Genomic DNA, 10,449 nt, shown 5'->3' with positions numbered 1-10,449 from the left:
TGATGTGGCATTCCGTAGGCATTACGACAATATGCTTATAGTACGAATATGACACAACTGATTTATGCTTTAACCAATATAAATCAGGTAAGTAGTATTGGAAAGGTTATGATTTTATGCATGTGATTATTCCATTCACATGTCATTGTTTGTAGATGAAGTTTGGAGTATTGCTCTGTGTATCTGTAGTTCGTATTTGCTGTTTTGCATCACTCCTACTTTCCCAGTTAAAAAAATGAAGAAAGATGCTTGAGTGGCTGATGGAAAAGTCGGAAGGGGCTTGATGGCCCATCAGCCAGTACAATGGACTGAGAAAAGGCTTGGCCTTCCTGTGGACAGTCCATAATGCTACTGACTCATGGATGACCCAGTCAGGTGACCTGGCACCTGGTACTAACTGGCATCTTGGTGGGCTGAACCGTTATGCGGAAGGGTGAGCGGACCAAATAAAGGTTTCCTACCTTATGGAAATTCTATGTAAGACAAAGGAGGGAAACGATGGTCTCCAGCTTACTTCACCTCTGCCTCCTCTCCCAAATATGTACTTGAAAACACCTGGGAACAAAAGGGCTGGGGAGAAAAATTGCTGGACCCAAGTTAGAAGAAATACTTTTGGCCTTTGCCCAAAACCAGGGTGATAAATTGTTGTTGTGAGTGAGTCCAGCTTAGATTGCATGCTTTGTAGTATGTTCTTAGTAATTTGCTTTGTTCTGTTTGCTATCTTTTTGACCACTTAAGTTTATTAATTACAAAAAAGTGTATTTTATTCCTGTTAACACTATAACCTACGTTATATAATTTCTAATGGGGAGGGAGCGGTGAGAGGCTTCCTTCACACTGAGGAAGAAGGAGAACATCACATGGCTTTCAGTTTGTATCCCAAGGTGGGGGGGTGAACATCTGGGTGCTAGAATAAATCCCCTAAGCTGCATCCTCCCAGAGCTGATCTCGCGGCATGTCTATGACTTACAGGAAGATTAACGCTCTGACAAAGCGGGTCTTTGCCCACAAAGCTCATGCTCCAAAATATCTCTTAGTCTATAAGGTACCACAGGACTTCTTGTCGACAGGCCTGGCTCACTGGAGCTGTGTCTACACGTGCACGCTACTTCGAAGTAGCGGCACTAACTTCAAAATAGCGCCCGTCGCGGCTACACGCGTCGGGCGCTATTTCGAAGTTAACTTCGACGTTAGGCGGCGAGACGTCAAAGTCGCTAACCTCATGAGGGGATCGGAATAGCGCCCTACTTCGACGTTCAACGTCGAAGTAGGGACCATGTAGACGATCCGCGTCCCGCAACGTCGAAATTGTGGGGTCCTCTATGGCAGCCATCAGCTGGGGGGTTGAGAGATGCTCTCTCTCCAGCCCCTGCGGGGCTCTATGGTCACCGTGGGCAGCAGCCCTTAGCCCAGGGCTTCTGGCTGCTGCTGTGGCAGCTGGGGATCCATGCTGCAGGCACGGGGTCTGCAACCAGTTGTTGGCTCTGTGTATCTTGTGTTGTTTAGTGCAACTGTGTCTGGAAGGGGCCCTTTAAGGGAGCGGCTTGCTGTTGAGTCCGCCCTGTGACCTTGTCTGCAGCTGTGCCTGGCACCCTTATTTCAATGTGTGCTACTTTGGCGTGTAGACGTTCCCTCGCAGCGCCTATTTCGATGTGGTGCCGCGCAACATTGAAGTTGAACATCGACGTTGCCAGCCCTGGAGGACGTGTAGACGTTATTCATCAAAATAGCCTATTTCGATGTTGCTACGTCGAAATAAGCTATTTCGATGTTGGCTTCACGTGTAGACGTAGCCTGGGTGTCTTAAGCACCTCAGGGGGCATCCCAGGGGTCAAGAACCATGACAGATGGTTTTCCCTCCTTGATTGAGACCGGATGGCAGTTTATTCATCCAGCCAAGACTGCGCTATAAGTGTACGTATAAAGTAACTTTGTTATTTATCACTGTAGGGGTCTCCCCACCCTCTGCACCCCTGTCAGTTGTCCGGCCCAGCTGTCCAGACAGTCCCAGCAAAGGGCTCTGATGCACTTTAGGAATGAAAGGGGTATGGGGTTTCTATAGCGATGGAAATATGCCACCACATTTGTGCTGCTTGAGTTGGTTTTGATGGGGCAGAAAGTCAAGGTTCCCTCATCCTCTCCATGGCCAAGAGCACAGTTAATATTTGGAAGTGGGAGGCACGGGAGCCAGGATGGCTTGTTGAACAACAAAGATAACACGGCACACTTTCTCTCCTGTTTCCATTACGTTTCAGCAAACTGCAACAAGGCAGAGAGCAAAGAAACAAAAATAGAGACCTCCACTGCGCATTGCACAGTAGCAAGTACATATGGTTCAGGTTTTGGCTGAAGAGAACGGAGTGAGTCAGTGGGCAAGTGTGCCCAAATTGCAGGCCAATTTGGCAGCAGCTGATTTAATGAATGCATAAATAAACATAGCATTTGCATCTTCTTGATTCTCTCCAAGAAAATCTGACTGTAGGAGTTGCACCTACCAATCAAAAGCCTGGGCTGTTTTGGGAAACAGAGTGCATTCTCTGCAGAACAGAATCTCGGAGTTTTATTTGGGTGGTGGAATCCTCACCCAAATAAGTCATAGGATTCTTCTAAAGGGAAAACACGCACTTAGAAAACAAACAATTTCAAGAAGAGGGTTAAAAGTAAGTTCAGGTCCTACCCCTCCTTCTGAGTCCTCAGTCATCTGGGCAGGTTTAGGGTATCATTTTAAAATGTTCTGAACTCCCCTACTGGTGTATCAGGCAAGAGATCCACCCCTCGCCAACAACAGGAAAAACAAGCTGACCGCACAGGGGAAAACGTGAAAGTGCTGTCACAAAGTAAACAAATCCGAAAAATAAAAGAAAAATCTGGCTGGCAAAATTCCCTGGAGATATCTGTTTTAGCTCCTCCACTCCCACGTGATTCATGGCAGATTGTTCTCTGCATGTAGTTTCCAAAAGTGCTGACCCCGAACCTTCAAAATCCCGCTTCAACCCCTTCTTCCCCACAAATCATGAGACTAGCTTAAAATTCATGAGACTTTAAAAGAGCGATAGGGAATTTTCTGTATCTGCCTTCAGATTTTTAAGGCTGTAGGGGTCCTGCCTTTAAACTTTACTCCTCAACCCGGAGGGCTAGAAACTTACTTGAAATTAAAATAAAAGCAGAGAGATTCCTAATCACTTAGCTCCAGGACATGGGTCTTTAAAGTAAACAAAACTTGGATGAGGCTTCGGACAACACCGTGCGATTTGGTGAGCCAATGATCAACAGTTCAGTGGCATGCAGGAGGTGCTGTGGAGGAGATGGAACAGGGGTAGGAAGAGGTGGGAAGGAGTCTTGAGGGAAGGAGTGGAGAGGGACCAAGGCAGAGTTGAGCACCCTCAGGGAATGACATTGTCGGCACCTGTGCAAGAATGGGCCAGGTTATCCACTCCAGCCAAAGGAAGCCGTGATTCAGAGCGGCACGTGTTTAACATTACATGTGGGTCGTTCCATGGATGTCGGTAGGAATACTTCTGTCTATCTCAGGTACTTATCAAGCCCCGATTGCCTTAGCACCTCAGCACTTCACAAGGTATGAGATGCTTGTCCTCACAACACCCCTGGAAGTAGGCCAGCACTATTATCCCCATTGTACAGATGGGAAACTGAGCATGAAAAGGCTAAGGGACTTACCCAAGGTCACACAGAAAGTCTGTGGCAAAGCAGGAATTTCAACCCAGGTTGCTTGTGTTCTAGTCTAGGTCTGTCCTCTCCCTTATTGTTAGGCAGATACTTCAGTACACTGCTGAAGCGCAACCAAAATCACTAACATGCTTTTGGTGATAGATTAGCTCAAACTGATTTTTAAAAATAATTATTTTTTGCATATTGTCATCCTCTGTGATATAGTGGTCTGGGCACTTAAGCTGTGCATTTACATAATGTAAAATGTTTGGAGTTAAGTTTGGGGAGTAATTATTGCATTCTTGTAATGTCTTCTTACCCATAAACCTCTACTATAGACTCTCCACTCTAATAGTTTTGTGTATGGGAATTATTAAAAATCTCATCATCCAGTGTGGCAGGGGCCCCTCTTTCCCCAGCCAGTGTTTGGGCTGGCAGCCTTCCCACTTCAGCAAGGGTTTGGCTTAACAGCTAGTTTCTCGGCCATTTCCTGTGAGCGGAGCGCATGGGTGGCTGCCCAGTTGAGAGTCAGGTGCTGCCCAGGTGATTAGCAGAGCACCCACATTGCCCACAGCTGGCAGCATGTGTTTCTGCTTGTGCTGCGCATCCCCATATGACTTGCTGCACATAACAAAATTTATTCTACCCATCGATGAAAAAAAACTAGCGGGAGCCCTGCAAGGGAGCCTGACCACTCCTTCTGGGACTCCATCCCCTGCTGTCTCTAAATCGGTATGTCTCCAGCACTTGGAGGGTGTAGGTGTGGGTGCCTCTTTGCTAACTGGGGAGGGTTTTAAAGACCTCCAGCAGACTTCCAGCAGGCCTGAAGTGGAGTCAGCTGGCTCCAGTCTGTCTGGGACAGCTCCCTGTCGATTGCTCCTAATTGTCCTGCACCCCTCCTCTCATTAGCAGGCCTTTTAGCCATTTTGGGCTGCCTTTTTCTTACTCTGTAGCATCCCTCTGGCCTGGCCTTGTCGCATCAGGTGCATAGCGCTGTATATCTATACAAGGTGGTTACTAATACATTCGCAGAGGGGGGAAAAAAAAAACAACCTATGCTCCTGAAGGATCCCAAAGCACTTTACAAATCTTGGCAGAATTGTTTAGTCCACAGCCGAAAAGCATCTTCTGGGATGGGACCAACAGCAACATTGCATGCCAGGTTAGGACAGGAAGAGAGAAACTGTACCAGAGCCAACTGAAACTGCAGGGAGAAATTAGGCAGAATGGAAGCACCCAAGTTAGAATTTGGCCAGGACCCTGGCTGGGAACACTGCCACGTGCTCTTTAATGCCCATGAGTGGTCAGGACCTTGGTTTTACGTCTCGTCCCAAATGGAGGAGTAATATTAGCACCTTACTCATGTTTCCATGTGGGTTGCCAAGGCTTGGCATTTGCCTTTTGTTAGTTTCCTGTTCCCGGTTCTCATTACTGCATGTTGTGGTGTAGGGTCTGATTGGGTGGAGAGCAAGTTTCTGTTGTGGCACATGCTGGGTGGAAATAGGGTGTTGGTCAATAAAAGCGTGCACTGAAGGAATTTATTTTTTTTCTAATCAGTGCTTGGTGCTTGATTTTGACTCCAAAATTGGAGGGAGGAAAGGTAGTAGTATCTTCATGTCACAGAACTGGCCTACGTAGCCAGCCTGTTGAAACTGGGTATTTTAAAGGCCTGGTGAAAGGCAACATGAGATGAGCAACAGAAATATTTCCACAATCACAGTGTTTACAGTCCAAGCTCAGAAAATGACACCAACATGAGTCTGCATAAGCAGCTGTGTGCAAGTGTGTGTGTATTCCCATGGGTGAAACTTGGCAGGGGAGGATGTGCTTTGCTTGTGATGGTAAACAGGGATGTACTGTTGAAGGCAACAGAGCAGCTGTTTACATCTTTGTCTTCTTTCCTTTTAATTGTGAAAGCTAGCGACATGGGGTATTAATGGACCAAGCGGACAGCTACTCCACCTGGCCTTTTGCAGCATAAGAAGCGCAGGGGAGAATTGCTACCACAGCTTAGAAGTGCCGAAGAAGTTCAGAGTTTCTCATCCAAAACAAAAGAATAATATTAGTACCTTACTCATGTCTCCACGGGGGCTGCCAAGTCTTGGTGCAGGTTTTTCCCCTTCACTCAGGAGACTACTGAAAAGACAAGATGGCACTGAGTTTAGCAGCCAACCATGGAAAAGTGGCTCTGGAGTTCTCTGCTGAAATCACTGGCTCTCTGACTCAAATCCCACTTCTGAACAAAACCGGTTCACAGGTCCAAGGCTGTAGGCAAGAGATACCGAGCGGTTGCTTTGTTTGCCTTAACATACTCGCCGTAGTGCTGCTATCGAACTCCTCATTTGTAAAGGGCTTTGGGATGCCTGAGGTCAGACTCTGATCTGAGTTATATTGGAGTAAATCAGAAATAACTCCACTGAAGCCTGCGGCTTTACCCACATTACTCTGAACTCACCCCTTGGCTGGTAAGATGAGACTCTGGGTCTGGGTACGCTATTGGAAACTGTGTCCCATTCTGTTTACTTACATCAAGTGCCCTCATTTTATCTCCTTTATTTACCTGGTTTGGATATCTGCTGGTTGCCCGCCAGGCACTCAGCACTGCAGAGAGCACAGCAGGTGAATTCCTAATGGCATCCAGCAGAGCCAGGGGCTTATGAACAGCTTGCCAAAAGTCTAAGGGCTGCCTCTAATTTCCAAAAAATGGAACAGCTGCTGCCATCCCCTTTCGAGGTGCCCTGTCCGGGAAAAGAAGGGGGCTTGTGCTCTGTAAAAGACAGACAAGTAACTGCCAGGCTTTTTTTTTTAAACATAATAATTAAAAGTTGTGGGGGACGGCAGGAGACAAACCTCTCTCTTCCTCTTTGCAGTCCTCTTTAGTAACAGACCAGATTCCCAGCAGGCTGCATGGCTGAGCACCTAAATGAAAGGGAAAAAATGCCCATGGTGCTGCTTAATGGTAGCAAGAATTCCAGGTCAAAGAGGCATCAGCCCATCAAGTGAGAAACAGAGAGAAAGGGGAAAAAATCAAAGGGGGGAAATCCAGCTGGAGACTGTAAAAAAGTCTCCTCTTCCCCTTTATCAACTTCTGAATTCTATAGTCCAGAAAAATAGATCAAAACCTTGTTGGCACTTGTCAGCATTTAAATGGGTGATGAAACAAGGGATGCTCTTAAAAAGAGCCAGAACAAGTGACAAAGGGATAGGAGAAAAGCAAAGCTCGAGGAAAATGAAACCAATCAGATGGGGTGAGGTATAGTGGTTAAAATGAAGCTGTGAGTTGGAACTAGACTCTTGGCTGCTCTGTGCCTCAGTTTCCCTATCTGTGACATGGGAATACCAACTTGTGAAGGAGTTTTCTGAAGTCCGTTAACATGTTATAAATTGCTCTGAAATCCTTAGTTGAGAGGCACAGCAGAGCTGCAAAGAGGCAGCATGGGCTAATGGATAAGGCCTGTCTTTGGATTTCAGGAGACCTGGTGTGCTACTGTCCTACTATGAGATCTTGGGTGGATCATTTCCCATCTCTGTTTCCACTGTCAGATTGGACTGTGAGCTTGGTGGGGCAGAGGCTGTCTCTTGCTCTGCATTTACACAGTCCCTTGGGCAATAAGGCCCTAATTGGGGTGGAGGTCTGTAAATGCTACAATGGAGATGATAGTGCCAACCTCCTTTGTAAAGTGCTTTGAAAGCTGCTGATGGCTTATTATTACGAAAACAAGTAATTTATTAATGCAGGGCAGCATGTGCTCAGTGAGCAACCAGATGTGCTAGGCAAGTATTGGCACTCCTTTCAGTGGGAAGATTGCAGGAAGCTCATCATTTTCCCTACGTTTCCTTTATTTTTATGTTCCTGCCTTTTTACCTTTTGCAAGGTCATCTGGCTAAGGACGTGATACTGCTTTCACCCAGGCAAGCTCCAGGTTTCAGAACTGCCCACAGGGAGGCCAGGCAGGGCTGTCATAACTTAGCACAGTCCAAATTACATTGGGAACTATTTTGGGACCCTACCCAGTGCAGATTAGCGAGGAGACAAAGGTGGCTTCTCCTCAACGGCTCTGACTTTTGGTTTTGCTGGTGGTGCTGTGATGGGTGTGTGTATGTTGTGTGTGAGGGCGTACGTGTGGGGCACTTTGCCAGTTTTACTTGTTTCATATTCTAGTTTTTGAATGGGTCTATCTTTGGTGTCTTTCCTATTTTAATAATGATGCAACATCATAACATTATCGTGAATTACAGTATATTGAAATTATTGCGGTCACCCACAAGCTATCTTCCCTAACGTCCCAGTTTAAAGATGTGATGTCTCACTGCAGCTGTCTGAATGAAACTGCCCTTGTTTACAACGAGGTTCCCTGGTGCTTTGATGCATGTTAAGGACAGTTACATTATTCAGTTGCATATGGCCCATTGACTAGACATAAGTTTTAAGTCTTTTGATGCTGGAGAATGAGGTCAGGAGGATTCAGGCACAGTGCGAAGGATTCTTTATGTAAAGGACTCCAAGAACTCTTTCTTGTTGGGCAACAGATAATTTAGGCACTGTTGTTTTGTACATATAGTTGGGATTATGTTTTATCATGTCCATTACTTTGCATTTAACATTGAATTTCATCGACCACTTTGTTGCTAAGTCACCCAGTTTTGTGCAAGGCCAATTTTACCCTAGCTTGAAAAACTAACCTTGAGACGATGAATTAGTGTAAAACAAGCACAAGGGCAGAAAGGAGAAAGCAGCGAGCGTCTGAGGCTGGGGGAGACTCAGAAATCTCCCACTGTGAATGGCCAATGAATCATCTGTGGGTCAGATTCTCATACCCTTACTCATAGTGGTGGGAGCTTTACACAAGTTGTCCCATTAAAATCTCACAGCTGTTCAGTGAGAATAAGGGTATCAGAATCTGGCCCTCCATTCAAGGCGTGGGACGGCAAAGAAGCACTTTGTTACCCCTCCTTGAAACGACTGGGAATAACCATGTGGTCATGGTGGCCAGGCCTTAGTTATGTGAGGAGAGGAGAGCAGTAAAAAATATTTTCACAGGCCCTTCTGAAAGGACAGAGACAGCTCTGTTTAAACCCATGTAAATCAGAAAAGAATGGGGCCATTACATCTTTGTGTCTGTGTCTATGGTGTAGGGAAATGTCCAGTGAATTTTGTTTTACATGACCAGTTTCAAGCTGTCTGGAGAAACTCAGGAACGTGACTACCAATGTCAGGGCACAACTGGCAAGAAGCACAGTACACTGCCCTCAATGGCTAATAGCGAGGCTGAGCAGGGCTGGTGTCCCTGGTCTCTGTTTGTCAGGGGCTGGAAACGGGGAATAGGGAATGGATCACTGGTTGATTACCTGTTCTGTTCGTTCCCTCTGGGGAACCTGACATGGGTTGCTTTCAGAAGACAGAATACTGGGCTGGATGGTAGGTCTGACTGGCCATGTCTACACATAAGAACGGCCATACTGGGTCAGACCAAAGGTCCATCCAGCCCAGAAGCCTGTCTGCTGACAGTGGCCAGTGCCAGTTGCCCCAGAGCAGGTGGACTGAAGACAACGATCAAGCGATTTGTCTCCTACCATCCATCTCCAGCATCTGACAATCAGAAGCCAGGGACACCATTCCTACCCTTGGCTAATAGCCTTTTATGGACCTAATCTCCATGAATTTATATAGCTCTTTCTTAAATTTTGTTATAGTCCTAGCCTTCACAGTCTCCTCTGGCAAGGAGTTCCACATGTTAACTATGCGCTGAGTGAAGAACTTTCTTTTATTAGGTATCGGAGGGGTAGCCGTGTTAGTCTGGATCTGTAACAGCAACGAAGGATCCTGTGGCACCTTATAGACTAACAGAAAATTTCTGAGCATGAGCTCACTTCATCAGATGCTGGTCTTGGAAATCATCTGATGAAGTGAGTCTGTGCTCACAAAAGCTCATGCTCAAAACTTTTCTATTAGTCTATAAGGTGCCACAGGACCCTTTGTTGCTGTTTCTTTTATTAGTTTTAAACCTGCTACCCATTAATTTCATTTGGTGTCCGGTAGTTCCTGTATTATGGGCACAAGTAAATAACTTCTCCTTATTCACCCTCTCTATACCTGTCATAAAACACCGTGCCCTTAACTTGAAATAAGATACACAGTTTGTGCAATGCAAATTGTGTATCCAATTTTGAGTCAGTTTTGAAATAGGCTATTTCGAGATTTAATTTCAAAATACAGCACTATTTTGTGGTATCTCTTACCCCTTTCGCAACATGCCGAAATAGTATGCCCCGTATTTAAAAAAATATTTCAAAATACCAAGTGTGTTTCCTAGAGACGGAGTTACTATTTTGGGATACCAGCGCAATTGCACTTTACATCCTACGTTGAAGACAATTTTTGTAGCCAGTGTTCCCTGTAAGCTGAGTGCTTGGGTGGCCACTCAGGAGAGATGCAGATGCTGCCCAACTGATTTGCTGTGCACTCACAGATGGCAACATGTATTCCTGTTGGTGGTTCACATCCCCACGTGCCTTGGTGCTCATAACAAAATTTAGTCTGCCCATAATGGAAAAAATTAGAGGTACCCATTTGTAGCAAATCCTGGGATAAAGTAACTAAAGATTTATGAACTAGGAAAAAGAAATAAGAGTTATTTACAATGTTAAAAAAGACAAACCTACACCCAAGTGAGTTAGTATTAGGTTATAAGGTAATAGAGGCTTCTGAAATATACAAGCTATGTGTCCTTTAGGACTAAACTTGCAGGCCAAACCAGGGGAGCTTTTGCTTATGTTTAA

Source organism: Carettochelys insculpta, chromosome 5 (assembly GCF_033958435.1).
Source record: "Carettochelys insculpta isolate YL-2023 chromosome 5, ASM3395843v1, whole genome shotgun sequence".
NCBI classification, from domain to species: Eukaryota; Metazoa; Chordata; order Testudines; family Carettochelyidae; genus Carettochelys; species Carettochelys insculpta.
This window is presented reverse-complemented; position numbering follows the sequence as displayed.